We start from the raw sequence: 12,530 nt of genomic DNA on the forward strand, positions 1-12,530 counted from the left end.
CGTTTTAATTTAACCTCACACAGTCTGTAATCTAAATCTAAATTATTTTTATTCTTGAATGCTTAGTTCGCGTTTATTTTTAATTCATCCTCTGCCCATCAATTGATTTATCCACTTCTACCAAGTTCGGTGACTAGGCTTTACTTATGTTATACAGTCTTCTAAGTATTTGCATCACAATTTTGAATCTATCTTTTGTAAGGTTGTCTTGACAGAGTTGCCGATTTGCCTACCTAGAATGAGTAACTAGTTCCCTGTATAGTCCTTTTTCTTCTGTCATTTTGATCCCCACTACTTCCTAATACGAATAACATCCCAATCCCTGTAATTAGCATGTACAAAAGATCGGTTAATTTAAGGACAGCGAGTAATTGTTGAAAACGAATAGATTGATTTGGTTTATGAAAAGAAATAAAATGAAAAATTTGGACACTTTTACGAGGGCCCATTTATTTTTGTAATTTCAAAGGTAATTAATTTTGTATTGCACATTATTGGCGACAGTCACAGGTGTGGGAAAGGCTAACTTTAACATCAGGGAAATTAATTATTGGTTACACTAATTAATAAGTTGGAAGTGAAAAAGATTGTATGTGAATGCATTGTTCAGTAGTAGAACAATTTATTGAAAATATTTGACCATTAATGTTGAATTTAAATTAATATATTTTCTAACAATGTACTGATTCAAAGTTACAAATACCTTCGGATTTTTTTATTTTATTTTAAGCACCAAAAACTTTAATTATCTTTATTTTAAGAAGATACATTTTTTGCTTTCAGCTTTTTTTTCATCTTCTTTCCGCTAAAACATAACCAGAAAATAAATTCTATTTTCTTCCTATCTGAATATAATTTTTCAACATTTATACTGTTGTACTACATCCTTCTATGACGGCCGTACTGAATGCCTGTTTTAAAAATGTAAATGAAAGCAGGCGAAGAAATCATAGGTGGCCAAATATCGCAAGGTTAATGGTCTTGTCCTGGACAAAATACTTCGTGTATATACAGGAATAGAGAAATGTAGTGATCCTTTTAGAAATCCTTCAAAGGATAGTTATAATTATTCAAAACCATATATACAGTAAAATTTGTATGTCACCGACACATAGAAACTTTCAACCAACAAGGTTGTAATATTTTACCGATTCCGACTAAAAACTACATAAATTACACGTCCAACACTTAGCTTTAACTAGGTATTTCCCAAGTAAAATACATTTGAATACCAAGTTTTTGTTACATTATGTATCTTACATATAAAAGATATGTTAAAACGTCCTTCAAAAAAACTACAAATTATTTTATTTAGAACTTAATGAAATTAATTTTATACAAGCTCAAACTTCCGTTGAGAAATCTTGATAATATAATAACTGTTTCTAAAAGCTGCTGAACAGTGGAGAGCAGAATGGTGGGCGTGAGAAAATTAGAAATAAGAAATACTTCAGTTTAAGTGCATCTGCAAGCCGTAATGCATAGACTGTCAGAGAAAAAGAGGTTGCGTCAACATGGAATGTTTCTACCCAAATACCACCTTCAAATAGGCAAAACTTTCTTCAGGTATTAAATCATTATCTTAAATTTTAATCTTCTTTTATTAATTGAGATCAAATAAGGAATGAACAACCAGTATAACCTACAACTCTCTCTACGCAAAAACATATTTTAATTTTCCTTTCTTATAAAACTGTATACAAGTTTAAGCCGAATTAAATGTTTGTGTGACATATCATTGCCACTCAAAGAACAACAAAAATAAACTTAACAATAATTAATGACACACTCCATTCTGTAATACAGCTCTATTAAATAAACGACTATTCTAATAAATAAAACTTCATACTAGAATAACGTCTTTTCATCCTTGATAAATACGAATTAAAAGCTTAAAATATGCTGGGGAATATTCGCTAGGCAACAATGAAAGGTCAATGAGCAAAATATTTATATAAAACTTAGGACTTCGTTGCAAACTTTAATAAAGTTTTAAAACAATTTTCACGACCTGATTAAGTTTAATTATTCAAAACTTTCTCAATTATTAACAGCAAATTTCAACATAAAAGAAGTAGAATTTCTGTGTCAACGACTCGGTTTCATTTTTTTAACGTTTTCAAAATTTTAATGATGTTCTGAATATAGGAAGCCATTAGCTTAAGCATTAGAAAAACATCTTACAAGTCCTTTGAGAAGATAAGTTTTTTTTATTCTTTTAATCTGTTTGAAACCGTAATGCGGGTTTTCCTGTAGTAGTATTAAACGCTCAATAGAAAGGTAAACCCAGATGATAGAAAACTTTCTACATCTTCATGAACTGGCCACTTCTTGAGCGACATGGTGCCCTTGCAACTAACCCAAGGTTCTAGAAACACAATCTACACTATGACTGATCCAACACTCCCACGATAAATAGGTCTTCTCTATTCTCGCAGATGTGAATAACTACTTGAATTAGGCGCCACCATAGCCGAGCGGTTAGAGGCGACACCTGCAAAGCTAATATATATTGTGGTAATGGGTTCGATTCTCGGTCTTAGGCCTTGGATTTTATTTAATGGTTAATAAAAGAAATTTACAGTAAAGTACGTTTGCTAGTCGCCTCCGTCCACGACACCTAATTGGTAGTTGGACGTTAAGCCACGCCTGAAAAAATCGGTGATTACTTTACTTTACTTTTTACTACTTGAATTAGCCGACCCACTGGAAAACCTTAAATTCACCACTCATTCATTATGTGACATCGGTCAAGGAGCTACATGACCTTTTTTTTGTTTTAAAAAAGAATACTGATACATTGCACGAGCACTTTTTAGTAATGAAAGAGATTGCAAGAGAGGTAGAAATTCATAAGCACAATAAATGGGATTCTTCAAGACTTGAATTGATTATAATCTGTTCTCAAGGAATTATAACCGATTTTTGAGATGCCCTGCGGTCTCAGAGTAAGGAGGATCTCCCATTACAACTGGCAACAGCAACGCATGCAAATACGTATGTAAGAAGATCGTTCATTCCTACTCCAGTCTGCACAGGCGCTTGGTTAGTTAGCAGTTTTCTGAACCCTCTTAACTCTTACCCAATTATGTCGTTCAGAGTTGTCGTGTTCATTCCAAAACCATATCACAAGGGGCATGGCACTAGCACGATGACCTTAGGGTAGGTTCTGGTCCAATGACTGGACTGATGACTGGACGTCGTAGAGTATAGGTGTATTCTTCAAAAATATAAAGAAGAGTCAATTTGTATTGTCCTACAGTTCAGCCTAGTACCAAATTTGAAACAATTTATATAGATTCTCAACGTCTTAGAAGATTTACTGTTCATTATTTTTGGTGACTGAATCATAGTTTCAATAGGATGAAAAATTATTGCCAGTTTCAGTCATTATAGATTTAGATTTAGTCATAGATTTATAAAAACAGTTTTTTTTTTAAATCATGTTGTCTTTATTGAAAACAATACCTCAAATAATAAATACCTCACGAAATCTGTTCAGTAATGTTGCACTACCAATTATTAAATTATCCTCAATCTTTAAATTACAGTAATGCTTTTAATGTTCTTTGGTATTGTATAGTTAACGGAAATGTGCTGAAGGAGCGCATTTTATGGATTCTTAATCCTTGAGGAAATCAATTTTTCTGAAAAAAAAAATTAACATCAACAGATTCAAACAAGATCGACTGAAAACATTCGCATTTCCAAGTGGTCTGTTTAAACAAGTTTTATCTTCAATTTAACTTCCCCGTCCAATAACTATGAGAAATTTGCAGACATCAACAAGCCATAAATAAGTTAATCAAGACTCTCTAAAAGTTTTAGCTTTTGATTTAATGCAATGTGCTTTGTAGTTGTTCTAAATAACATAAAGTTATTTCAAATTTTGAAAAGTTATGACAAAGTTGTCAGAGCTTTAAAACAGAATTAAATCACGAAATAAATATGTTGTACATTAATATAGTTATTTATCAACATATTAATTTATCTTCAAATAAAGAACAGAATTTATAATATCATAGGTACAAAGTGAAGATACACAAGAATTAGATCTATGTATATTCAGTAATTTACATAAATGTGTTACTTAACAACAATGATAGCTTGGGAGCCACTTGCACAGAAGTCCTGTAACACATGGTAACCATGCTAAATAAAAACTGTATGATGTGATTTTCAAACTTAGTTGCATATTTAATAACCAAAGTAATACATGTCTGCTTTTGTTTTCACCTTGTTGCGTGTCTGAAAACAAACAATTCATACTCTGTTTCTGTGCCTATTTGTGCTAATACTGAGACCGTCAAAAACTGGGTCTTTCATTTAATTGCTTACAATAAGCCCTTGATACTGAACTTAAGGGTGAGTACTAAGAAGAAATTGGGGGTATACCGGAAGTAAAAGCTTTCACCGAGATAAAGAAAATGTTCAGGAGTTCATACTTGATATTCCATTGGGGTCAACCATTACACTCACCACCAGAACGCATTGGTCGACCGCCTAAAGGAAGAACATTTTTTTTTTCTTTTTTTTTTTGGACGTGGTAATGCCTAGTAATTTGTTCTGTTGAAGGGTAGAAATGCGGGTATCTATAAGGGAAATATGACGGGAAGTAGCTGCTTCCTTCATACCGAAGTTCCACCCATCATTTCTACGTCTTTGGAAGTGATTTGAAAAAGTAGGCGGGCCTAGTATTTAGAGTTAGGTCTGGGCTGCTTGCTTGCTTCCTAAATTAGGGCTGGTAGTTAAAGAGGACACTTTTAGAGGCCGTCTGGCTTCTTGCAATAGACAAGGCAACATAATTCTAATAAGAAGACCTTCCAACCTGTGGTCCTTGGTGCTGGAGAGACAGTTAGTTAGGGCCAGAATATTAATACAAGTTCAACCCTTTAGCCCCAGCTAGTCAAGGCTGATGGTAAGCCCACAGACCGGGTGGTAATTATTCGCGAGTTAGATTCGGGCTAGGGCAAGTGCCAGTCCGACTAAATATGGCTTAATGTCTTTTTATATATAAGCACTATAGGTCAGAAAAAAAATCTCTATAGAGTGATCTGATGTAAAGAGTCCAATCTGTGCGGAGATTATGAGAGGAGGAGAGGAAACATCTCCTAAATCCAGTCAGATTGCGCTGAATAATACTAGTTAGAGTTACGAGAACTCTAACTCTTGAAGACTAAAGAAAGCAATACACAAAAACGACTTGTGAGGAATCCTAGACTAAGTAAAAAAATAGGCAAGATTTATCCTAAAAGAAGTCGTCACAATAAGCCTTTATTCTTCACAGGGTGAGGTGATTAACCTAGCTAGCAGCCCTTTTGCATAAACTGTCAGTGGCCTCACTCTTTTGAGGAGGCGGCATGAAACGTTTGTGGCGTTGAGACCAGAGAAGACAATGTTTAAAAAATGACTAGAGAGGCGACCTAGTGAAGAGGGGATTGCATTATCCACTAGATCTTTCATAATAAGCTTTACTGGATGCAGTGTCTGGGTAACAGGACTCGCCCCTTTTAAATAAATAAATACATTACGAATAATAGATTTGGCTTGTTCGAGAAATAATAACAAGTAAATAGTACGTTTTATCTGCTAAACTTAAGATCGATGTACGGCTTTGTTCTGATGTAGTCAAATAATATAATGAGGAACTTAGCACATTTTCCAAGCAATGATCAAATTAACAATCTTTTGAAACAATTTACAGAATCTAAAATACGCGGAAGAACTGTGCCAATGTATTCTACCTACGTTAAACTACATATATTATATATATATGTTGTGAATATATATTATATATATATATGTTGTGAATATATATTATATTTATATATATAATTCACAACAGGCTGTGATATGTGTAGCTGGATGGTTAGAGCAGAGTTCCCGTGTTGGTGGCAATATCTACGGCAGTAATTACTGGGCCGGGCGGCCATGTCAATAGTTACTTCAGGACTCTCCCTTCATTCATCCTTCTTCCTATTCTGCACACTCATTAATTCCTTCTTCACCCGATCCCTAGATAGCAGCACATCACTTTATCCCATACCTCGCTACCACCAACCTCTTATTCCCAACTAACCTTACTGACTTTACAGCCAATTTATCAGTGACGAAAATTTCTTCTTGCAACAGCCAGGCACAGAATTTTTTTTGTTCACTTCTTTAATGAAAAACTTCTTGAACAAATTTTTATTTTTTGCGAACAGAGTTCAATTATTCTTCTTCAAGATTGATGACACATTAACGCCTGTCACTTGCTCCCACACTTGAGTTAGTTTTTTTAGTTTCCCACTTTAATGTGTTTTTTCAATGAACTGAGATGTCTATTATTCTCGAGTTCCTCTAAAAACTCTTAAAACAAAGTCAAGACGTCACAAAATTTCTTTACCATAATGAAAAGAAAAAGAAAATATGAAGACAGAGGAAAGAAACTCTTCTTTTTTTTTTTTTTATCTTTTAAACTTATTTTCAATTTTTTAATGCCACGGTTTTTCAACACTCTACACACATCATCTCAGCCACAACTAAAAGCATTAAAAAAAAAATCCATTGAATCAATCTTACTTGCTATAAAGTGATTTATGTCTAGTTTTCATATTATTTAAATTTTTAACAATCAGTCCCTTTTTGGTTTAGCTAAGTAGCTTAATAGGCCAAGGCAATAATAATAGGCAACCCCAAACAGACATTTCCCTTGTTCTGCCCTGTTAATAAAGACTTAAGCTGGTAAAAATGTTTAAGCATTCAAACATTTAAGCCGTTCACATCAACAAATTACGTCAATTCCGCATTCTCTTTCTCGGAAATCCTACAAAGGCTAACAGTGCAAGTACCTAGAAATGCATGTTTTAACCAAAACCACGTCAAGCAATACTCTAAATGTCCGCGCAGATTGGCGAAATCTTAGATAAACAGCAACTTCTAAAATATTCTCATTTCTTGTTCAGAAATTTAGTGGGTCTTGAGTCGACTTTCATAATTAGGTAGTCCTTCAGTGAGTGTCAGATCATACTGGCAGTGATATATGAAGTTTCTGATCAGCTAGCCAGGAATGGAGCCAGAAATCCACTCCAGAATATTATAGATCGGTTTCCAACACCAGGCGATTTCGCAACGAATCCTTCACCCCATGAACCTGAAAATATTTGTTTAACACAAGCATAAAATTACTGAGATTCGCACCATAAATGAAAGGATAATATTCTTACAAATGTACTCGTTTAAATATGCAAGTACTGTTCCTCGTGAATCAATTACCCGACTTATCAATCAAGACTTACATCAACATATAAGAGAAAGAGAAAAATGTAAAAGTGCACGTGATTAACGACTGGCAGAAACAATGCTTTTTGCCAGAGCACATTATTGCCTTATTGAATAATAATAACAACATTGAAAAAGAATTCTTTCTTCTCGCCTGTGAATATCAAATATCGCCGCCATGAAGTCGCTCTTTCTGTTTTTAACATGTTATTGCCAAACTCATGTTACACTGAAGATGCTACTTTTCTTACAGCCTTCTTATTTAAATAATACTTTGGCACCAATAACTTCCCGTTCGCACATCAAGTATCCAGCTTATTGAATTCTAACACATCTTCCTTCTTATCAATCATTCCTCCAAAACAGTTCATCTTCAGATATTTCATTTTAATGTTCATGTGTTGCAAGAATGTGTATCACTTTACCACGTTACCTTTAAATAGCTTTAAAGCTAACATTTTATCATCCATTATGATGTTTACAGTTAATGATTTCTTAGTTGTAAACTCTATACACGACGAGCGTCTCAAGTATTTTGATTAATTACAGCGTTATTTTGTTGTTTTTTATGAATTCAAAGAGTTCTGTGTAAATGTTAATGACGTACATAAGTTAAACAAGAAATTTTGTTATGTAACGTTTCCTTTGAAGTTAAGAAAGTGTAGTTCTGATTTATTTTAGGAATTTTTAAAATTTTATTTTTATTAAATTTAAGTTAAAATAATGAGTTCATTTTGTTTGTTTTCTATTATATTACTTCCACTCTTATAATAAATATTGATTTGTAAACTCCCTTTTTCGAAAGGGAGAACCCAAAAACAAACCAAGTTTAATCTTATTTATTATTTCTTATTCTTTAAGATAAACGAACTGAAAATCAACACTACGGGTTCTTTTTGCGTTAAGAGTCATTATATCATTCGGCAAGAACAAGAGAGAGGACAATTTATAAAACTACAATATTTTTACGGATTCTCAAGATTCAAGACTGCGGAGCTCGAAATAATAACTTTGAAGTAGTAGAAAATAAAAGCGGTAGATGCCTCTCAGTGCAAAGTCCATCGATATTGTCAAAAGAATGAAATTTAACAGACCAAGGAGATTACCAAGACTGTCTAACAGTCAGAATCTATTACTGTTGAACTGTAGAGAATTCCACTTTTCCTCTATTGAAGGAAACTCTAACGGAAATCCCAACTGTGCGACTTAATACTTTCTTTCTTAATAAATTTAATCATGTTCTAAGTTTATATTAAAAGTATCCATTTTATTGATTTCGGAACAAACCAATTGATCATTCCATAAAGTTAGAACAAATATTCTGTGGATTCAACATTATTTTAATTTTCGTTCACATCTGTTCAATATAGTACATTCATCTCTTTTTTTGTCTTTCTTTAATCCAAAAAGAAAAAATATATTACCTATTGCTTAACAATAAACTTTTTTCTCTCCTCAAATTGAATAAACATTTAGAATTAAACAGATAATTAAAACTGAAAGTTCCTCAGTTCGAATCCCACATGTAGCTACTATTTATTTGTTACCAAAAAAAAAAAAAAAATGTTAATAGAGAAGTAAGTGATTCCACCCTCGTCCTCGACATCTATTTGGTAGTTAGGCGTTAAGCCCCGCCTGAAAAAATAGCCGACTACTTCACTTACTTTAATTAAAAGTCTTAAGTTTAATAATTGGAAAAAACTACAAATTTTAATTCTTTAAAACTGATTAAGATTGTACCAGAATAAAAGTCAGCCTCTTGTGATCATTTTCGAAGAGAAGCAGGTTTAGCAAGAGAAGCCATCTGCTAACCGACCAATTAACACAGTTAGGAATAACAAGCCAATTCACTTTGCAATTCGGAGTAAATCATGTACAGCGAACAGCATATTTTATCGCGTCATGCTTTTAACTAGATACAGCAGAATCCAATTCTGTCTGTGCATCTTTTCAGGTTATTCTTTAATAAGTGAACAACAGGTACATTAGATCACACAAGTTTATTAGTACAATGATTTAGATTGCCTATTACCAACCTACTAGCCAAGAACTAATACTATAACTATGTTACATCTCATAAATAATTAGGATAATTCCGTTAAAATATATTTGACAATAGCAACAAACAAAATGGCCTAGTCAGAAAAAATTATTATGTATAGAGAGGTGCAGATTACTTCTATGTACTGTCACTGGAACCAGAACTCAAATAGTTAACTTACTGTTAGATCAATTCTGTTCTGTACCGGTCCTGCTGCCAAAGAACCATATTGTTCCATTCCGCTAAATGTCTAGTACCTCTAGTCACAAGCCAAAGACTTCACATCAAATAGGATATGAGTGGCTGTATCCTCAACCGAACAACATCTGCAATAGAGCTCCAGTTTAATAAACCCCATCTTAAAAAGAGAGGTTGCTTAATGGTGGCCGACTCTGTTTCCAACGAAATTTGTGGGCAGCCACAGTTTAACGAACGTTGTCGTCTCTCTCTCTCTCTCTCTCTCTCTTGCCTTTAGCCATGACGTTGACTTTGCTACCCTCACTAGAAGCTCTTCTATGCTATGGTAGTTACCGTCTCCTACTTCTTTGCAATCATGGCAGGCTGTTTAGAGTGAAGGCAAAGACAGAGCGGCTTCAGGTTTCTCTGACGGCATACACGTTCTTTGTTAGTTTCTACTTTACCATAAGGTATTCATTAAAATTCATTCATTAAAAAATTGAAACTCTACCCTTCATACAGCACTTTCTGCTGCAAAGTAGATCCAACTTAATTCTCAAAAAGTATGAATTCTGTGTAAGAAGTCAATGAACAGAACCCTAGGCAGTAGTATGACTCTCCCTGAGATAAATCTTCTCTACCATACCCAGAACTGGTTTCAGTGATCTCATACAGTGTGCAAAGTACTCCCCACCACTCTATGCCAAATCATTATCTTGGACTTAAGACATTTTGCCTGTTAACCCAATTAAGGGTATGAATTAAGTTATATTAGTACTTGGCAAGTAACCTGTTGGAACGTAATCAATCTATAGCCCGTAGAGGTACTAATAAACTTTTGTTTAATTTCTAAATAACAACCTGAAAGGAAACACTGAGACAATTGGATTTTGCTTTCTCTACTAAAAGACATGTCAGGAGAAAATGTGGTACTCTTTGCCCATGGGAAATCCGAACTGCAAAATGGATTCAAAGAGATCAGTCGGCCATTAGCCCACTACTCCGGCAAATTTCCCACTGCAAGATCCCTCCAACGTTTTCCAAAATGCACCATATTACATCTCTTTAGCATTCAAAAGATGGTTTAAAGAAAACTACAACCATTAAACAAAGGAAAAGCCGCAATAAATTCCCTTTATTGCATTAAAAAAAAGAAGTACATATAAGCCACAAGTTCCAAAAGAAAATTAATTTAATTTTCCTGAACATAAAACAACTTAAAAAAATAAAATATTATATGGTTGAAGAAATAAAAAGTATAAAATGGAATAAGTAGTAAATGAGTAGTAAGTGAAATGAGTAGAAACGAATCAAGAGATATTTGTTTAAAATAACTGTAAGAAAGAGTGAGAGAAAGAATGAGAGGGATAGCGATATATAAAAAGAAATACGAAAGGGGGTAATCAAATCCAATTCAAATTAGGAGTCAGGCTTCAGCTCTCAATTAAGTGCCATATGTCTTTGAGGCACTTAGCTTTTTTTTGGTTTCTTGTGCGCCTACAGCAATTTAATTGTTTTAAACTATTAAACAATCACACGAATCGACATTCATTGAAGGGCAAATCGGCACTAAGGAAGGGTGGTGGAAGTACTAGGGCCTGGAGACTTGTCAGTGCCCTTAATCATTTCCTAGTTATGTGCATGAAAATTATAACATTCTATTCTTCATATACGCTCCAAAAACAGCTTAAATTCATCTTTTACAGTAAGATATTTCAAATAAAAATGATGCGTTAAACGTTTGAATTATTCGAATTCCAAGTATAATGAAAATTTGAAAAATAAAAGCATACTTTCGATTGTCCGATAACCTTCAAACTGGTGTTCCTTGAATTTAATTTACACAAATTAATGAATAAATCTGATTAGAATCTAGTCTATTGTAAAACTCATTAATTAGAGCTTGTCCCCGGTAGTAGAGCAGAAGCAGGACAAGGTTCTGGCCAAAGTACAGAGGGTAAATTATTCTTCTCCGTAGAGCCCATTATTAACTCCCTTCTCACTGACACAATTTGTGCAGTACCGTTTCATTCCTGATAGAATCGGCACAGTTGTGGTTCCTCAATCTGCAATGGTCCTTAAAGAGACTACCCTCCAATCAACCTAACAGACGTTTTTCTTCATCTACTTCTCGCCTAGGATTTCTTCTATTGCATCCATTCTCTGATGGCCGCACTGATAAGTTATTTTTGAACGGTTCACAAAATGTTCAGATCTTGGTAACAACTTCACAAGAGCATTCCCAAGCAATGCGTTAACCAACCAGTAAGACCACGCACCTAGACGAATAAAAAGGAACCCATGCCTGCCTTAGCAGACGCCATAGAATTCACTGATCGGTAAAAATCGCCTGGCTGGCCTGATGACCTTTTGATTAAAAATTACGCGTCTAATTCTTATTATTAACTTAGCAGCACAAAGATATATTGCGACTAGCTCCATTGCACAATCACTGACTTTCCGGGATTAAACTTTCTTTTTCATGAGAACACAAAAAATGTTATTTCAGGAGAAAGATTTGACACTTGCAATACTTTCCCGTATTAACTAAGAGGAAGTAGTAATAGAATGACGTGTATTTATACAGTAATGACTTATGTTGCTGTAAGAAGTATATTTAGAGAGCAAGATCGAAAGAGCGGAAGAGGTCTGAGATGAATGCGGGTATGTGAGAAATGATATTTGTATTTTTTAAGGTTAGAATTGATAGGGTATAGGAGTATATATAAGTGTATGGATTGTAGGATTTGGTCCAGCAGAGTGGAAATCTAGTTTAGTAACTGTGGTTGGCACTAGATGGACGGTGTCCTCTTCTAAAATGTGTAGAACTGGCAGCGGAGGATCCTAGAGAGCGGCAGGAAGCGGTAACTCTACAACCCCCGCCAGAACGGAATATAGAGGAATAGGGGAAGAGTGTGTTGGCGGCGCCGTTCTGGATGAAAACAGGTCTCATCTGATCGATAGGAGGCCAAGCACTCACCCTGTCTTTTCTATCAGTCCATCCTCGTTCGCTACAACAACCAGATTCCTCCACTATCTCTCACAGACC

The 12,530-nt window shown here is 34.4% G+C and overlaps 1 protein-coding gene across 3 annotated transcripts in view; it reads right to left on the reverse strand.

Annotated features, from left to right (window-relative positions):
• LOC141449938 (cyclic nucleotide-gated cation channel subunit A-like) overlaps positions 1-12,530 on the reverse strand; it is a 223,382-nt gene that overhangs the window by 66,567 nt on the left and 144,285 nt on the right. For 2 of the 3 annotated variants that reach the window (XM_074119903.1, XM_074119904.1), the window contains one exon: positions 3,485-3,647. The exons of the other annotated variant lie outside the window; for it this stretch is intronic. The gene's annotated coding sequence lies outside the window, so the exon portion shown is untranslated. The remainder of the gene's footprint in view (positions 1-3,484; positions 3,648-12,530) is intronic. 3 annotated transcript variants of the gene reach the window in all.

This window comes from Rhodnius prolixus, unplaced genomic scaffold (assembly GCF_049639745.1).
Source record: "Rhodnius prolixus isolate KJV_2025 unplaced genomic scaffold, Rpr scaffold_2, whole genome shotgun sequence".
Classification (NCBI taxonomy): Eukaryota; Metazoa; Arthropoda; class Insecta; order Hemiptera; family Reduviidae; genus Rhodnius; species Rhodnius prolixus.